The sequence below is a fragment of the Chelonoidis abingdonii genome, chromosome 1 (genome assembly GCF_003597395.2).
Source record: "Chelonoidis abingdonii isolate Lonesome George chromosome 1, CheloAbing_2.0, whole genome shotgun sequence".
NCBI classification, from domain to species: domain Eukaryota; kingdom Metazoa; phylum Chordata; order Testudines; family Testudinidae; genus Chelonoidis; species Chelonoidis abingdonii.
The window spans coordinates 121362506-121373183 of NC_133769.1; the positions used below are offsets into that span (position 1 = coordinate 121362506).

At 43.6% G+C, this 10678-nt stretch overlaps 1 protein-coding gene across 4 annotated transcripts in view; it reads right to left on the reverse strand.

The window, feature by feature from the left end:
* The window catches only part of EPS8 (EGFR pathway substrate 8, signaling adaptor), a 211308-nt gene extending 202471 nt beyond the window's left edge, over window positions 1-8837 (reverse strand). For 2 of the 4 annotated variants that reach the window (XM_032770490.2, XM_032770489.2), the window contains exon 1: window positions 8528-8837. The gene's annotated coding sequence lies outside the window, so the exon portion shown is untranslated. Of the gene's footprint in view, window positions 1-8032; window positions 8094-8527 lie in introns of those variants that run through there. The other 2 variants (XM_075069742.1, XM_032770495.2) reach the window with 2 other exon arrangements.
* Window positions 8838-10678: the final 1841 nt, after the last annotated feature.

The following is a 10678-nucleotide window of genomic DNA, read 5'->3' on the forward strand; positions in this document are numbered from 1 at the left end:
CATTTGTTTGATGATAGTATTAATTTCAGTGTGGTTACGATCAAAAGAGAAACTACAAAATGGCATAAGAGGGTTCCTCATCCGCTCTCTCTTGAAGGACTTTCCAATCAAGTTTACTCAGTTTGCAAAGTGAAAGATGTTTTTGCTGTCAGCCCTGCAAACTCCACCCAGGCTCTTAGACGCCGTGCTGCTTTTGTGTCCCCTACTGCAGCCAGAAGGTTCCAAAGTGGGCCAGGAAATCAGCATAAACTCCCTCTCACTTCCAGCAAGGAATGTCACTTGAAAAGTATCTTCCTTACACACCTGGGAGCGAGGCCAATACAGAAGATGAAGCAAGGTCAAGGAACAATACCTTAGAAGGAAGCCCACCATCTTGCCTCTTCCCATTACAGAGAATAGGGTCCAGACCCTCTTGGAAAATTAGGCACCTCACTCCCATAGATTTCAAAGAAAGTTAGGAGCCTCAGTACCTTTCAGAGGATTTGGGACTAGGTGTGTAGGATTGCCTGTAGGCTTCACTTGTAGAGTTTTCCTTCGTCTTTCATATTAGCTTCTGGCTGATAGGTTAACTAGTCAATGTGTGGTATTTTTTGAAGCCCTGGACTAATCAAAATCAAAGTATAACATGCAAACATGGAATTTAAAGTGTTTATAAGATAAAACCTCTATCAAATATTAACACACACCCATTAATAATATCCCTTAAAAAAAAAAAAAAGGATCTGCACAAGGCCTGGTTTAACACACTGGACTATTAGCATAATTTGGAAGCAGACTAATTTTCCAGTGTTGTGGCAAACATTTTACCATTCACAGCAAGTCCTATCATCACTCTCAAAATGCAGGGGGCGGGGGGAAGAACAGCTTTTCGATATTTCATTGAAATAAAACAAGCCAACATATTTGAAGTGCAACGGTCTGTGAAGCACTTGCCCCAGTCCATGGAGAGGTGCTTGGGCATATGGTGCTTACTCGCCTCGTTTCCAACTCATGGCAGGACTAAGTATTATCTAGACCATCCCTGACAGGTGTTTGTCCGACCTGTTCTTAAAAATCTCCAATGATGGAGATTCCACAACCTCCCTAGGCAATTTATTCCAGTGCTTAACCACCCTGACAGGAAGTTTTTCCTAATGTCCAACCTTAATCTCCCTTGCTGCAATTTAAGCCCATTGCTTCTTGTCCTATTCTCAGAGGTTAAGAACAATTCTTCTCCCTCCTCTTTGTAATTACCTTTTATGTACTTGAAGACTTATACCCCTCTCCATCTACTCTTTTCCAAACTAAACAAACCCAATTTTTTCAGTCTTCCCTCATAGGTGATGTTTTCTAGACCTTTCATCATTTTTGTTGTTGTTCTCTGCATTGTCTCCAATTTGTCCACATTTTTCCTGAAATATGGCATCCAGAATTGGACACAGTACTCCAGTTTAAGCCTAATCAGTGCTGAGTACAGCAGAAGAATACCTTCTCGTGTCTTGCTTACAACATTCCTGCTAATAGACCCAGAATGATGCTCTTTTTTTTTTTGGCGCAACAGACTGTTGACTCATATTTAGCTTGCAGTCCACTATGACTCCTAGATTCCTTTCCACAGTATTCCTTCCTGGGCAGTCATTTCCCATTTTGTATGTGTGCAGCTGATTGTTCCTCCCTAATGGAGTGCTTTGCATTTGTCCTTATTGAATTTCATCCTATTTATTTCAGAACATTTAAAATTTTAATCCTATCCTCCAAAGCACTTGAAACCCCTCCCAGCTTGGTATCTTCCACAAACTTTATAAGGGTACCCTTTATGCCATTATCAAAATCATTGCTGAAGATATTGAACAGAACCAGAGAGAACTGATCCCTCTGGGACCCCACTCGTTATGCCCTTCCAGCATGATTGTGAACCACTGATAACTACTCTCAGGGAATGGTTTTCCAACCAGCTGACTGGTCTGTAATTCCCCACATTGTCCTTATTTCCCTTTTTATAGATGAACACTATTTGCCCTTTTTAGCCTTACTTGGAGACTTTCAATGAGTCTCCTATTTCCATTTCAACCTCAGTCCAAGTGTATATATAAGGCAACATATCCTCCCCTTTTTCCCCACCTGTCCTCCCCGAGCAAGCTGTACCCTTCTATACCAATATTCCAGTCATGCTTATTATCCCACCAAATCTCTGTGATGCCAACTGTGCGGTCCGCGGGGGGTGCCCCTTTTAGTGAGACAGCCCTTCTCGGGGGTCCACTCTCTCTCGGGGTCAGACCCCTCCACCTCCTGGAGCCTCACCTCTCTGAGCCTTAGCACGTCTGTCTCTGCTGTGGGCCCTCGATGGGAGTCCATGCACTCTGGACCCCCTGGGCCCCTTCACCCCCAAAGGGGCTGATGCAACCCTGTTCTCTAGACCAGAGTGACTCTCAGCCAGCATAAAACAGGAGGGTTTATTGAGAGTTGAACACAGCACAGGAAACTCTCAGGGCCTCAGGCCTGGCCTCTCACAGTAACAGCACATCCCAGTCTCCCTGCATCCAGGTGGGCTCTGCCTGCTTCCCCTCGCCAGCCCGAGCCCCCCTGCTTCCCAGCTGGGTCTCTGATATCCCCGGCCTCAAGCCCCGCCTCAGTCCATTGTCTTCTCTCCAGGTAAACAGGGTCGTAAACAGGAAGGCCTGAGTCCCCTTTCCTCGCAGCTCTCCTCTGGCTGGAACCGGCTGGTCAGGTCACCGGGGTCCTCTCTCTGCAGCCCATTGTCCTCCCACTGGCCAGAACCGGTTGTGTCTCCTGGGCTGGGGTCCCGAGTCCCTCTCCGGTCCTCTGTAACAACAAACTCCCTCTCCCCTCACCTCGTTAAACCAGTAACACCCAGGGACATTGAGTCCCACCCCCTGTGCATGCAAACCCTCGAAAAGACAGAAAACCCCAAGAAAAAAACTCCACTTCGTCACACCAGCTATGTCATCATTGTGTTTTACTAGCATTTTGAGCTCTTCCTGCTTATTCCCCATACTTCTCGCATTAGTATACTGATTTGATTTTCCCCCACCCCAGTTCTGTCCTGTCTCTCCTTTATCTCTGCTGTAACAGCCCATGCTCCCCCCAAATTGACCCTTCTCTCAGGTCTCCATGTTTGTGACTCACCTGCCCCCCTCAAACCTAGTTTAAAACCCTCCTCACTAGGTAGCCAATCTGTATCCAAATACAGGACTTATTATGAATTATCAAAGATTTGCACTCTACTGGAAAATATGGCAATTTCTTCATTGTGTTACTGGTGAAGAGGCTGACTTGAGTGGAGCTCCAAGATCAGATACAGACAGAATGTTTACCTTTTTAACAATGAGGGTCAAAGGTAAAAGTATCAAAACTACATTGCACAAAATCCTTAGAAGTGGCTAAATGGAGATACTGTTTAATGTGCTACACAGAAGTTAGAAGACTGATCAGCAGCACTTTTTTCCAGCTGAAGGTTTCTACTATTTTCACTTAGCTGGCTAAACATTTGGATATACATATTGCAAGAACATGATGGAGGTAATCAAGACAAAACAAGAGGATTTGCAATCAGCTATTTCCAATTTAGGCCCTGATCCCGCAAAGATTCATGGCATATGTAATTTTACTCATGTGTGTAGCCCAACTGAAAAATAGAAGTCTGAAATGTTTGACTGATTACAGTTGCCTATAACACCCAAGGCCCTGACCTCGCAAACACATACAGATGTGCTTGTGTCGGTTCTCAGGGTACCCAGGACCGAGAGTCACCTTGTTACCACTCTGCCTCCACCAAGAGGTAGACTTCCCTGTGCTTAACTGGGTGTCAGCTCCCTGATATCACCAACCTGTTAGCCACCCAAGCACTCTCCTCTGGGCAGTGCTAGTCCTTACCTTGCATTGCAGGTTAGCAATAGGTGCACCCTAGTCCGCAAGCCCCTTTGAAGAGCTTCCCTGTAGCGTCCAGCTGAACCAGTGAACACTCTCAGAAAGACCAGGTCTGCTGCCCGCAGAGGGACAATATGCACACCTGCTCATACCATTCAGCTCAGGATCAGCACCTTGCTTAATACCACAGCACTACTACACATTTATAGTGAAAAACAATAAGCTTGTTATCAAAAAAAAAAAAATCACGATTCAAGGGACAGCAAGTAAGCAAACTGGAAACAAGAAGTTACATATAAAATAAAATCATAACATGCTTCCTAGAGACCAAACTTAGCTTTACTTCACCCCCAGGGTCCTCTGCAGCATCTCAACCAAGGTTGGTTGAGATCTCATTTTCATGAATGTAAAACACACCGCCCATTTATTTCCCAGTGGCAACAGGATGGGGTATCTTTGCTCACTGAATACAGTTCAGCAAAACTTTGAAGTGTATAACAAGAGAAAGTTCTCTTTCATTGCTGTGTTTCTCTAGCTCTTAGTTCATTTTTGGAATTTTTACATTCAGCTTAGATCAGTGATGAGAGACCCATTGTGAATGAGACAATACTTAATTTACATCTCAACAGGGAGACAGGTGAATAAACATCACTCAGCTGATAGAAAACCTGTTTGTCAAACTTGCTTTGATGCAGACTTTAAAAAATATTTTCAGGATAAACACATGACTCCCTACAGTATTGTCTGTACATACGTTTCACAATGATATTAATGGTGAGTGTAACCTCGCTTTCATTTAAGACCTTACATGACCTCTTTGGTGAATCAGAATGTACATACCAGAATCAGGACATTCTGTAACCCTCTTGCCAGTTGGCCTCACAGTGCTTAACTTTAAGCATATGAGCAGTTCCGTCGCAATGAGACTATGGCATTTTGTATGTGCATTAGACTTTGTGGGAATTCGGGTCTCAGATCAAAATGGAGATGAGCTCAAAGTTCAAGCTGATAATGTCTATTTTTTTTTAAACTGACTAGTTTCTGACACAGCAGCCTTTAAATTGTATATCCTGGATTTAAAATTATATATAAGAGGGATAGAGTTTTCCTGCTCCCACATTAATGTTAATTGAGAGTTTTTCAACAAGGAAGAAAATTACTAATTTTACAGGGGATCAGCAAAACTGACTTCACAAAGGTATCAAATGTACAAATATTAAAATAATATTTTCTCTAATCTTTCAGTTAGAGCAACCAAAGGTCTCAATCTTGCAAACACTTGCACAAATGCTCAATTTTATACACACCAGCAGTCCTACTGATTTAAGCAAAACCACTCACTTGCTCAAGTTTAATAAATGTATGTGTCGGCAGGATTAGAAACGTAGCTATTCCTCATAACTAGAGTAAGTACAAGATTTTCAGACAAAAAAGTGATTTTCAAGTGACAGTGATGCTTTAACTAGAGACTGCGATAGGGAAAACAACGAAAAGATAAAAGCTTCAAGAAGGTTAAAGCCATTGATAACTGCAACACACATTAATAAAGACAGATAAAAAAAGATGGCTAAAAGCCGTGTAGTTGCAAACCATTGCATTGCATACTTGGAAAACCAACTCAGAGCCAGGATGTTTGAAAACTTTGGATCTCAATGGCAAACAGACCCAATATTAGTTTATGGAAAATTTTGTACCAAAGAAAATATAAAAAAGAAGCCTCGCCACATGAAGGTGGTCTAACCCAGCCATTTTAGGAAAATAAATACACACAGCAGTGTAAAGCACCATTGGAACTTTTTCTAAATGGAGGATTGAGACAGCATCATTCAAAAGGTGTTAAATTACTTTTCTTGCTGGCTATCAGCCACTCACATTAAAGAGAAGAGAGTCTGTAATACTCAGAGAAAACCTTGGAGGAACAAGGACTCAAGGCCTCCCAGTTTACTGGATGACACAGTACTTGAAAGAAGGATGATAGAGAAGCAAATACTAGTCACTGAAATGAAAGTCAGCAAATATTCTGTAATTGCAGTCCTTACCACGTGTGCCTTCAAGTTTTCTTTTATTCCACTACAGTTGCAAAAGGAGACGTTTTGATATATTTAGGCTCTGGAGGCACCAATTATTTAACTTTATATTTTAACTTTCACCCACAGGAGAAAAAAAAATGCTGCAGTTAACAGAAGTGATTTTACATAGCTGGGATGATTTAGTTGGGGATCAGTACTGCTTTTAGCAGGGGGAAGTACTGGATGACCTCCTGAGGTCTCTTCCAACTCTGATATTCTATGAGCCTATGATACATTTCCAGCTGGACTGAAAATCATATTTCATGTATGAGGTTAACATCTGACTGAAAAAAATTACTTGTATGGCAAAATGCAGAGATTAAAAATGGGAGTATCATTAGAATAACTGTTCATTCTGTATAATAATTTATGTATGTCCTGGTGACTCTCAATCACAGTGTGTTCCTTATAATTGGACATTTATTTGTATTTACTTCTTCCCAATTTCATCTGTCAGATACAACCATTCAAAAAGTTTTAGATCAAAGACCATGAAGCGTCAGATACAAAAACTTCACAGTATATACATATACACACACATACATACACGCACACCTATAGTGTAATCCTAGAGGGTTTCATAACTTCTTGTACAATAAAAATAATGTTCAAAGACAATTGTGTTAAGAGAGTCCAGGCCAATAAAATATACAAAAAAGGGAGAGAGAAAAAGCCAGAAGTGAGTTTGCCCTAGTCCGAGGTCTGAATTAAGTATCACGTTACCCTGACTAAAGATACAAACCTGCCAACAACACTTATTCACTAGCCGTGTACAAGACAGTCATTGTACAAAGAAGATACCTGGCAATTAGCTCCATGATGTCCTGTAGACCAAACCTGGTCATTGTCGATACAAACGTTTTACTAACAGCATGGACACCAAGACAGAATGCAGAGCCCCTTTCCATGTCACATTAACCTTTAAAAAAAATCTCAGCTCCCCTACTGGTCATTAAAAACTAAGCTGAGAATGCCAAACTCGTCTCCCATATGGCTAATGCAGCAGTCAAACAACGGTCTGTGAAGCACTTGCCCCAGTCCATGGAGAGGTGCTTGGGCATATGGTGCTTACTCGCCTCGTTTCCAGCTACTAAGTACACAAATGTTTGGCTAACATTACCTTCTCACATAAGCAGCTTTGGTAGATGACATAGGCTGTTGTGCAAGGGCAAATGCAAAGAGTAGAAGGGTCACATGATCAGAAATGGGAGGGGAGATGTCCAAGAGACACCCTGTTAAGATGTGGCCCATGCTACGGAAAAGAGTCAGAAACCCCCCCTACTGAGGATACATCTGAACACAGGTCCTTCTCTGGTCTTCATTTTAAATGAAAATTCCACTATTACTTACATATATGCAATCCCATTGAGGTCAACAGGCTTTTATGGCTGCAGTTCACAGCAAAAGGTGTTCATCTTTACTCATATTTCATCTGTTCTACCCTGATATTAAAACTGAGGAAAGGGAGGAGAACAACAAAAGTAGTAGTAGGAACATCTGTCCCTCTAGCTACTTTTATGGTTGCTACCAAAGTTTTAAGCCAGGCTTTATTCCCAGTTGCGGAATTGCTTTTTGGACGCTCACTCCCAATCCAAAAATTTTTATCCCCCTGGGAAATCATGGTGTATGTGGTCCTGCTGGGGATCTCTTAAGACAGACCATGAGACCACCACTGGTGTTAGAGCCTAGAACAAGTGTTTGGGGGAGGCGGGTGGCAAGGAAAGATAGCAAAGAGAAGGGGAAAAGGTTGAAGAGAGAAGATCAGAGACAACAGAGGAGTAAAACGGAGTGGGACAGACAAAGATATCCCACCAAAAAAAAAGTGCATTTTGTCGGTCACAGACAAGAAGAGCTGCCTTCAGAAAAAACCAAGTGGCACTATAATGAGGAAGAGCCAAATCACCTGCTAAGAGGGAAGAGGGGCACAGAGAAAACAGATACACTAGTCTTACACTGTGAGCCCCTCTTGCCCAATCCCCCTAGTTAGGACATTGTCGGATACTGACAAATTGATAACAGGAGCCACATTAACGCACAGGTACCAGTACTTCAAACAGCACCTCTGCTCCAGGGGTACAATAAAACCAGCTACAAACCTCTGGTGGTGCAAGCCCAGCTGACAAGATCAGAGAGCAGGTGTGGCAGCTACCGCTCAAGTTACCAGGAAAACGTAGACACACATCAGCAGCGTTTGTCTCCCCAACACCCTGACAAGGTGGGGAGCCGGGGGGGGGGGGACCCAGGAGAAAAAACAATACTCTCACTCTACTTGGATAGCCCAAGAAATACGCTGGGGAAGGAGTCACCGGGCAGATCCAGCAGGCGTTAAAACACACAGATCGTTGACTAACACATACAAGGTTCCCTGCCTGAGGGCTTCCAGTCTCTACCCTCCACACCAGTTGAAACAGGGGAAGGGAGGGGGACAGTGGACATTGCAGTTCGCCATATTAAAAAAACAAGCACACATGCCAAAACACACACACACTTTATGGGGACAGGGGAGTTACAGGAGAACAAAAGGGGACCCAATAAGCTGGGAACATCCCAGCGCACCATAGTCCCGGCTGCTGCCTTTGGGAGCCTCTTACCTTTGGAGGGGTTGTTTACTTTCCTCGCAGGCAGCAGCTGATGTGCAGCCACCAGGCTCCCCTGGCACCGGGGGCGAACTGGAGGGGAGGGCGGCAGGGAGAGCCCCCCAGCCCTAGGCGCGAGGTGACCAAGGAGTGCCCCCCAGCCAGGAGGGCTCTCGCCAGCGCATAGAGAACCAGCCTCAGGGAAGGAGGCGCCCAGGTTACGCGGCTCTGCTGCTGAACGCTGCTCCCCCCCCGTTGTGGCTTTCTGCTGCTCCTGCCCGTGGAACAAAGTGCAGCAGCGGCAGCGACGGGAGGACGGCGTTCAGGGTTCCAAAGCGCCCGCCTCTGCTGCTTGCTGCTGCGCTCAGGCTTGCCGCAGACCGGAGCGCCCCCTGCTGGCCATAATCTTCCCCGCATTAGGTGAGCTGAGCTGCGTTCCCACTGACCTGAAGTTCAGACCCGCTGCATCCCGATAGCTTTTACCTCCCTGGTGTGAGTAGTAGGGGAGGTGAAACCACCGCCCTGACCTTATTGCATGTTCGCGTCAAAGCAGCTGAGTACAGTAGTGACTCCAGATTTTGTTGAAGGTTAATTAGACGTACGATGGCCAGACATCCCGATTTTATAGGGACAGTCCTGATTTCTGAGTCTTTTTCTTATATAGGCTCCTATTACCCCTGACCCATTGTCCTGATTTTTCACATTTGCTGTCTGGTCACTCTAATTAGACGAGGTGTACTTTTTATGAAAAATCAATACAGAAATAATCGGGGAGGGTGTTCAACCTGGCATTGAACCCAATCCATACATTTGGAGTAGCTAGGACGGGGGGGGGGGTGGAACAAGGGGAGATTGGAATCCAGCCCCTGATCTTGTTCTGAAATTAGCACTTTTTTTACCCCACCCCGGTAACATGTGAAACCAAGACCTTTGTCCTGGAAACACTTGTACACTTAAGCACAGAAGCCATCCCGCTGAACTCAGTGGGATTCACACATGTGTGATACTACATGCAGAGTCTATGTTTGCAGGATTGGTCAGAACAGCCTCAAAACTTGTGGTGTTCAAAATGTTGATGCCGATCTGAAGCTGTGCCTTGTTTTTCCAGCCTATCTCTAAACTCAATAACTGTCAGCTAAGAAAGTAATAGTCTCCTCTCCCTCTTTTCCTCTGTGTGTGATTTGCATGATTGTTTGCTAAATACAGGACTGTCTCCCAGGCTATGAGAACACCAATAAGAGCAATAACAAGCAAAAACAAACAAACAAAACCCTTTGTCATAAAAGCAGATATTGTAAAAACTACCTTCAAATTAATCTAGTAAGAGGATGGAGTCTGCCACCCCAAGTGAAAAATTCAAAAGAAGTTTTTCAGCTGGTTTATTCTACAGTGTTTTCATCTGGAACTAAATAGCCCCTGATTCTGCAAACACTTATGCATGTAATTCACTCTACACATATGGGCACTAGTGCTCATATGCAAGCCCTCATCCTGCAAAGAGTCTCCTTTTCCAAATCTCATTATTTTATTACAAGTCAGATGATCAGGGGAGGGGTCTTCTAGTCCCCAAGGCACAGAGTCATGTTATTACCTGAGAATCTCAGTTTTCTTTTTTTAGCTCTTGTGGCTAGCGTATAGAAAACATTAGCCCGTATGGCTGCACAGAAAAGGCTGTAAACATAAATCCATTCATGAAAGTTTCCTGCACAAATGATACATTCAAAGAACCTGGCAGATATTATTTTTAAATGTTAATGTTTTGTAAGCCAATCTCATGATTTTTTGAAGGCTGACTCATGATTTTGGAATAGTTGGGCTTGGCAATACTGAAAGATGTAGGGCTTGTCAACACATGAACATTAAGGTAGGGTATGAATTTTAAAAGGAGTAACCATCCCTAATTAACTCTGTGGTTGGTGTTTTTATTCTGGAATAAGAGCATCCACACATGAAGTTAATTGAGAAAAGCAATTCTGGAATAGTGCCCTATGTAGACAAATCCTCCCACACATGCTGAATCATTCACTGTGAGTGGCCTCTTTGGCTTCAGTAGCATTGCTCACCAAGGGAAAACCCAAGAACATCATTAATCTTTGCAGGATTAGGCCTTAGTTTTTAAAAACAAGCAACAGATTTTTTGTAAAAACCAAAAGAGATCAGTAGAAA